Source organism: Capsella rubella, unplaced genomic scaffold, assembly GCF_000375325.1.
Source record: "Capsella rubella cultivar Monte Gargano unplaced genomic scaffold, Caprub1_0 scaffold_7, whole genome shotgun sequence".
Classification (NCBI taxonomy): domain Eukaryota; kingdom Viridiplantae; phylum Streptophyta; class Magnoliopsida; order Brassicales; family Brassicaceae; genus Capsella; species Capsella rubella.
The window spans coordinates 14,068,182-14,076,598 of NW_006238917.1; the positions used below are offsets into that span (position 1 = coordinate 14,068,182).

General features: G+C 29.3%; 1 long non-coding RNA gene across 1 annotated transcript; it reads right to left on the reverse strand.

Moving 5' to 3' along the window:
• Positions 1-2,065: 2,065 nt before the first annotated feature.
• LOC111829653 lies at positions 2,066-3,537 on the reverse strand. Its single transcript, XR_002833028.1, has 2 exons — positions 3,209-3,537; positions 2,066-2,353 (listed from the first exon to the last, which is right to left on the reverse strand). It is a non-coding gene; the product is annotated as an uncharacterized LOC111829653 (long non-coding RNA).
• Positions 3,538-8,417: the final 4,880 nt, after the last annotated feature.

The window sequence follows — 8,417 nt, forward strand, 5'->3', positions numbered from 1 at the left end:
TTTACCCTAATTGATAGAATATTCTTTCCCAAAGGAAGGAATATCCCTTCCAAAAAATTTCTCCCCAAAAATTTCTCGCCAAAAATTTTTCCGCCATAATTTTCCCGCCAAAATATTTCTGAAAAAAATTTTCCCGTCAAAATTTTCCTGCCAAAACAATTTCCGCACAAATTTTCCCGCAAAAATATTTTTACAAAATTTTCCCGCCAAATATTTTTGAATGATTTACAAGGATTTTTAAAGGGTCTTTTAAAAGTTTTACAAGGGTTTTTAAAGGGATTTACAAGAGTTTTTAAATGGTTTTTAAAAGATTTGTAATGGTTTTAAAAGGGTTTTAGAAGCTTACAAATGTTTTTGAATGCTTTTCAAATGATTTACAATGGTTTTTAAAAGGTTTTATAAGTTTATAACAATTTTAAAAGGATTTACAAGGATTTTAAGGGTTTTTTTAAAAGGATTTACAAGTGTTTTTAAAGGCATACAAGGATTTAAAAATGGTTTTAAAAAGATTTACAAGGATTTTGAAAGATATTTACAAAGATTTAAAAATAGTTTTAAAGGATTTACAAGGGGTTTAAAGGGTTTTAGAAGTTTACAAAGGATTTTAAAGGGTTTACAAAGATTTTTTAAGGTATTACAAGTTTTTTTAAATGGTTTTTAAGGATTTACAATGGGTTTAGAAGTTTACAAAAGTTCTGATTAAAGGATTTATCACAGTTATAAGGGGTTTAAAAGGAATTACAAGTATTTATAAATAAGAGATACCCTAAGATAGCATCCTTTAAGTTTTACTTCCACATATACCACACACTCCTTAATTTAATATAAATATAATTAATTATTAAAACAAAAGACTAATATACCCTTAAATACAAACCCAAAAGATGTGTGTAGTTTCATCGATTCACTTTTCATCTTCACTGACGTTTATCATCACCGGAGAAATTCTCCATCATTGTCGAAGTCAGAGTCTCCATCATCTCCGACGAATCCTAACGTCTCTCTCTCTAACGTCGTCGATTCTCTCCGCCGTCGTTTTTCTCTGATTGTCTACGCCATCCATCGTTCGTCTCAGGTTGTTCGTGTCGTTCCTCTCCCTCTTCTTTTGAGTAGTGAATCCATTCTTCTTAATCGTTTTGCTTTGATAAGTTTTCTGAGTAGTGAATCAATTGTTCTTTCATTCGTGCTCGTAGTAGTGAATTGGTTCTCCGTAATCAGTTTTGCTTTCATTATAGTTTATAGTTTTGAACCAATTATGCTTAATCATTTTTATTTGATTAGTGTTGGGTGTAGTAAAACGACTATGTTCAATCGAAAATAGATTTTGGTTTGATGGAGAATGAACCAGCTTGTTGGAATAAACGTTGCAGATCCAAATTTGTAAGGTGATTTCACATTTGATTTAGTGTTTAACGAACTGAGAGATATGGTACAGTGGCATTTGTGTATCACAAGCTTTGGTTGTTTGAATCTCGTCAGTATAATTGAGTTATATTCAGCTTGTGGGGAGTGAAAACAAAATGGTAATGGAACCTGAGATTTTACACTCAATTGGAACAATGGAGGATCTCTTTGTGAAGTTGATGATAATATCATGTATAAGGTTTTAGCAAAGATGGTGATTGAAGTTCTCAAACTGGATTGTTTAGTCAATGCTATTAGTTGTGGACTTCCTCTAAGGATGAAGAGGATGACATAAGGTTCTTTACCAGTGTATATGAAGAATGATTGTCAAGTTCAGACGTTTTGTGAAGACCCTCCTGAATTTCGTGGAATCTTTTCTGGAGTTTGTGAAATCCTTCCTAAATTTTATAAATGTGTTTTTTAATTATTTTCTATAATAATTTTGCATCAATGTGTCATATATTACTCATTACTAAGGGGTAATGATTTTATTTTTGTGCACAACATCCTGTTGTTTTACTATTGTATCATAAATTCCAACCTTTTATGAAAGTCTACATGCACAATAAGGAACATTCGTATGTTGCATTGAAAGCTTTTCTGAATTTTCAAGAAGTCCTTGAAATTAAAGAGAACATGTAGCAAACTCATTCATCTTGTCTAAAAGAAACTTGTGACACTTTTATATTGCAAAAACATCATACAAGTACCAAAATATTCTAAAAATGTTTCACAAACATCATAAATGTCTATGAATGAATGTCATCTAATCCTTCTTGAATGTCAAGGAATTCTTCCTGAATATAAAGAAGTTCTTCCTAAATAATAATTATACTACCTATCTCATATAATTAGTTCTTGATCTTGGCTCCTCTCTTCGTTTTTGATCTTAGCTCCTCTTCAATGTTAAAATGGAGCTTAGGGGTTTGATTTCAAAATCTCTCATGTCCTACAATAGAAAAAGAAACACAGATCGTGTCAAGAAAGTCATTCTAAAATATGCATATCCTTTCCTGAATTTTCAACAGTGCTTCCTGGATTTTCGAGAATCTTAATTCAATCAAAATTTATGTGAGAAATTGCATGATATGAATGACTCCATGAGTAATGAGAAAGCAAAATAAGTATTCACAATGAGCCATCTTTCGATCAATGTAAGTTTCTAATACATTTACAAATGTTCAAGTATGACATCTTCAAATGAATGAAAACAAATATGTGAACATGTGGGAAAAGAAGACAGAATATAGCCTACGTAATTTTGGGTATAATGTACTGTGCTGGTACACATATGCACAACAAAAAAAACATGGTATAAGAAAAATAATGACAAAGCAAGTAAAAGTGAAAGAGATTACGTAATATTCAGCTCATTGTTTTGACTAATAAAACTCAAAACAATGAGAAACTATGGGCTGAATCAATTTTCAAAACAATGAAAAACTATGGAACTGAATCAAAAGGCAAAATAATGAGCTGGCTATATCGAGCAAAACTTAAAACTCAAGGAAAACTCAAATTAATTAATGGAGTTGTATCAAAACAATGAATTGAATCAAAACAATGAGCTCTTATGGAGCTTAATCAAATGGAGCTGAATCAAATTGGTTTACAAAATGGTGTTGAATCAAATTGGAGTGAGTCAACATGATCAACATAATCGTTAATCTAATGGAGTTGAATCAAATGAGCTGTATCAAACTAATCGTTCATCTAGTTTTAATTTATCAAACATATGCTCAAAATTACAATGAGTTAATCAACTATACTCAAACTGAAAATGAAACAATGAATCAATCAATACCTAAACCCAAGAAGATCAATGAGCTAGATGAACGGAGAATTAATGGAAGGGATGGTGGCTACCGCACCGTCAAATTCAACATGAACACCAACAGCAAAACATGAGGTATGGAAAGGCGACGAGAGACCGACGGATCTACGAATGACTGGTGCGACGACGTGATGTGGTGAAACAACAAGCTCCTGCGAGATGACATGATGAACGAGAATCCGGTGAAACAGAGACCGGTGAGCACGAGAATCCGGCGAGACGAGAAGATCCTGTGAGACGGCGTGATGCGTTGAGATGAGAAAAATCAGATCTTTTGGAGGCTAGGAAGAAGAAGATACGATGGTTTCAACATGGGTATTTTGTCATTTTGTCATTTTGTTTAATAAAATATGTTATAAAAGGAAAATGTTGGACCTCATGGTATTTTAGGCCCAAAAACCTAAAATCATGGTATCTTTATAAATTGCCCTTTATAAATGTTATAAAATGATTTACAATGGTTTTAAAAAGTTTTCTCAAGTTTTGAAAGGTTTTAGATGACTTTTAAAAGATTTACAAGGGGGTTTAAAGGATTTTTTAAGGGTTTTAAAAAATATTTACAATGTTTTTTAAGGAACTGGGGAAAAATTTTTGTTAAGAAATTTTTGGCGCGAAATTTTTTGGAAGGAACATTCTTTTTGTTGGAAAGAATATTCCTTTATTCATCATGAGTTATAATAAAGCAGGGTAATTTAGTCATTTTGTACATTGAAAAGACTATTTTTGAAATGGACACCTAGAGAGGGTATTTGTAGAATAGGGTATCATAAAAGAGTTAGTTGTGCAAATCCCCTAAAATTAATCATGAATTGTTGACAGTTAAGCTCATTTTTTTTGGTTAACATATCTGTTTTTGTGTTCACAAAACTTTTCGTTGATTGATATTTTGCAGCAAAATTGTTGACAGTTAAGCTCATTTAAGTTTACTATGATTTTTTTTGTTATTTAGTTGTATCTTGTGATTAAATTATATATAGAATAGGTGGTGAAAAAATTTCAAAATTTTAATATTTCTTTTTTATCTGTTTGCTAATTAGTGAGATAATGACAATAGTGAGATTTCTTTTGGTTGCTAACATTTTAGAAAAATCTGAGTTGAGGCAAAAAAAAAATACAAATAAAACCAGTGTTGTTTTGAGTATAATAAAAAATTTAATGTTTTGGAATTTAATTTTTAAAATCACAGAAAAATCCATCTGAATATAAATTGCAAAGAGTATAGTTGAATTTATTTATGTAAATGATATACAAAAATTGCAATTGTGACTAATGTCTTTTCATAGATACCTTTTTATAAAACTACCTTTTTTTTTGTCACTTTCAATCTTGCTATTTCTTAATGTTAATGGCCATTTTAACCTTACTTGAAAATTAATTTAGTCAACAAAATGAGAAATTGAATTTCATACATAAGGTAAAATATTATAGTAAAAATGGTAGTCAACACACTATTAGGATTTTTCCTGCTATATGTTTCCTTTCTACGTCCAATAAATAAATAGTTTACGATCATTTGTTTCTTGGACACAAACAAATCCAACAAATCTCTCTTTGCAACGTTCAGGTAAGATAATCTCTCTTTGCTCTCTCAAAGATCTTCTTCGTGTATTTGTTAACTGATGTTTTTAATTTTTTAATTTTAATATTTATGGATTTAGTTAGATCATGTATGTCTCCAGTCTCCACCATCACACGCTTATACGTGTTTATTTAGATTTTATCTATGCCAAAATATTTATAATTCATTGTTGGTTCCCCGAAATTCACAAGAAATAATATAATCATGTTCTTTCATGTGATGTGGATACATATTTTTCAGTTTTGTTTCAATGAAGGATCTTGATTACGCATTTATCATTTCTGTTGTTTGTTTTACTTGACAATATCATTTATTAGGTGTAGTTCCTATCGAGTTATGTCTTCATCTGGCAATGCAAATGAATCCAACAACACTCCGGAAATACCCTTCATTAAGGATCTAATGGTTCAGTGTGGGCGTTGTTTGAAATGGAGACTCATACCCTCTATGGAGAAGTATGAAATCTTAAGGGAAAAACATGTCGAAGTCCCCTTTTTCTGCGAGGCAGCTTCCGAGTGGGCGCCAAATCTGTCGTGCCAAGTTCCGGGATTTAAAACATCATGTGAGATGTGGGCTATTGATGCCCCTAGCATCCCTTGCCCCCCAACCGGATGGAGACGTCTTGTGCAGGTTCGACGTGGAGAGCGTGAAAAAAAATTTGCCGATGTGTAAGTAGTTCCATTGGCCTCCTGTTTCGATTCTCATTGTCTATATAGCTCCAAACTTTCCTTATTATTTTTTTTTTGTGTTGTTGCTGTTGTCTTTGATAAGTTATTATTATCCTCCTACTCCATTGTCAAACATAAGGCTTCGGTCACAATCCGAGGTCAAAATGTAAGTTTTTAGTATTCATTTTACTCTTTTTAGCACTTCAAATTCTTATAAGTTACATAACATCTTGCTGTTTTGAAAGTGTCATGTACGTTATAAGAAATTGATATGTTGATTGATTTATATTCACATTTTCTATCTCTTTATTAGAGTATTAGGTCTCAGGGTATTAATGTCTTACCATTTTTTCCAACTTATATATGGAGCAATTAGTAGGATTGTTTAGGAACACGTAGTTGGAACCTGTCATGCGACCATTGTGGTGATATTTATATAAAGATATGTATTATTTATGCAAATTACAGAAACCATTGCTAATGTTTTGCTACTAAAGACACTATGTATAGTGCCAAGAAATGGTTATAAGAGAAACTTGGTGATGTCTTATCAGTTATATAGACAGCTTAATTTCTTACGCTCTTATAAGCCTCATTGGACGTTGGTTAATTTACAGGTTCTTGGAAAACCACCCCGAGTACACAAGAAAAGGGGTGAATATGTCTCAATTCTCATTCAAATTACCAAAACGCCTTGACGACTATATGAAGAAGCATATTCTTCAAGAACCTAATGCAGCTACTGAATGTAGGTTATTTTGTTTTATATATTTTTCTCACTTGGACAACAATGTCACTTTTGATTATTTTTCCTATTATACGAATTTGTTTCCAGCTAATTCAGTGGCATTGGTATATATCTAGGTGAAGATGAGCATGGACCATCACATCATGGACAACCCTCCAAAAAGACAAGAATATAAAATCGGTGAATGAAGGAAGCCAACAAAGATTTAGTCCATGTGGACATAATTTGGATATTTGTGGCTATTTAAATTTATTTTGTTGACCACAGTAAGATTCTAAGTGTGTTTGGAGAAATTTCAATCATGTATTGTTGAAAGTTAAGCTTATTTGTTTTTAAAAAACATATAAGTAAAACCTCTATAAATTAATATTGTTGGGACCAAGATATTTTATTAATTTATAGTGATATTAATTTATCTATAAATTAATATTTATTATTTTATAGTGTAAATTAATAATTATTAATTTATAGTGGTATTTTTAATTTTTCAAATTTTTTAAAAATATGAATTGACATAATTTTACAAAAATAAGACAAATCTTTTAAATTTTATAAATTATTCAGTAGTTTGAAAGTGAATATTATATTTAGGAAAAAAGAAGTTTGACTATAAATACAAATATTATAGATAAATTCACTTACACAAACGATATATATATAAATTCAAATGTATATTAATAACCTCAATTGATATATTTTAACATCTTATATATATATAATGAATATGATGAGTTTGGAATTCGGAATTTGGTAGGAAAATTATTGTTATTTGACGAGTTTACTAAAGCATGCAAAATGAGAAAAGGAGAGTGTCACACTATGAAACCATCTTTTAAAAAGTACATTATGTTCGGAGTTGTGAGCGATGTGAAACATTTTATCCCGGTCTTCCAAAGTATACTGATATTTTTAGTAAGAGAAAAAACCAAATGGTTTTTTAAAGTAGAACTTTTAATTAAAATTTTTATTTTTGATTTAGGTTAGGATAATTTAAAAACTTTAACCCGGAAATTGTAATCGGGTACTGTAAAATTGGAAATTTAATTGGATTTTTATATAAATCATATATTTCTCTAGCGAATTATTCTTCTTTCATCTTTACTTGATCTTATTTTTAGTTTATTATATTACAATATAGAATACAAATGTATAAAAAAAATTCAACGTTTGTTTTACATATGTTGCAATTTGAAATTTTCAAATCGGATATATATACACAATTGACAAAAAAACGTGTATGTACAATGTCCCATATCGGCTAAACTATTTTTTTTTGGCAATCGTTCATCTATCTTAACATTTTTGAAGTACATTTTGTACTAAAATCTATTTTGGGTTATAACCTTTTATTTGGTAATATTTGCATAATCAGACCCTTTTCATCTCAATAAATAACAAAACTTAAAAGTAAAATTTGTAATTAAATCACAAGCAAATAACAAAATTGGAAACAAATATTTATTACATCAAAAACATTTCCTAGAATATATCTAATAAATTCAATCTCTCTCCAATATATTTATATAATCTTATTTTTTTAAAATTTATATTATTACATAAAACATATTTATAATAAAAATACAAAATTTTTTCCACACATTTTGCAATTTAAATTTTTGAAAACGGACGTAGTTAACTCAATCAATAAAGAAAAGAATATATGTACAACGTCTACATAAGATATAAAATTTTAGATAATAGTTCAAAATCTTTATAAATAAGATTTATATGTTTACAACTACAAATGAGCATGAACTTTGATTTTTCAAGTATCCAAATTAAAACTTTTATTAGCTTAATCCGGTTCTTTATTTAAGGAAAATAAAAATTTTAAAAAGTTTCAGAATATTATAAATTTTAATTTTTAACAAGTTTAAAATGTGATAAATATTAAAACTTTAAAAAGCTGAAAATTCTAATATTTTATTTAATTTTTATAGAATATTAAAATAATGAAAAATATTTAAACTCTACAAAAATTAAAAGTATTACTAATATTTTAACTCTACAAATATTTAAAATATAATAATATTGGACATAATATGATTGAACGGGTTTTAGTTTACATAAATATGATTATATTTTTCTGCGGGTTGTCTATATTTAAAATCTTTTACGGGTTAAGTTAAAATATAATCTTTTATTTACAACAAAATTGTCTCGCGATGTACCGCGGGTTTACCA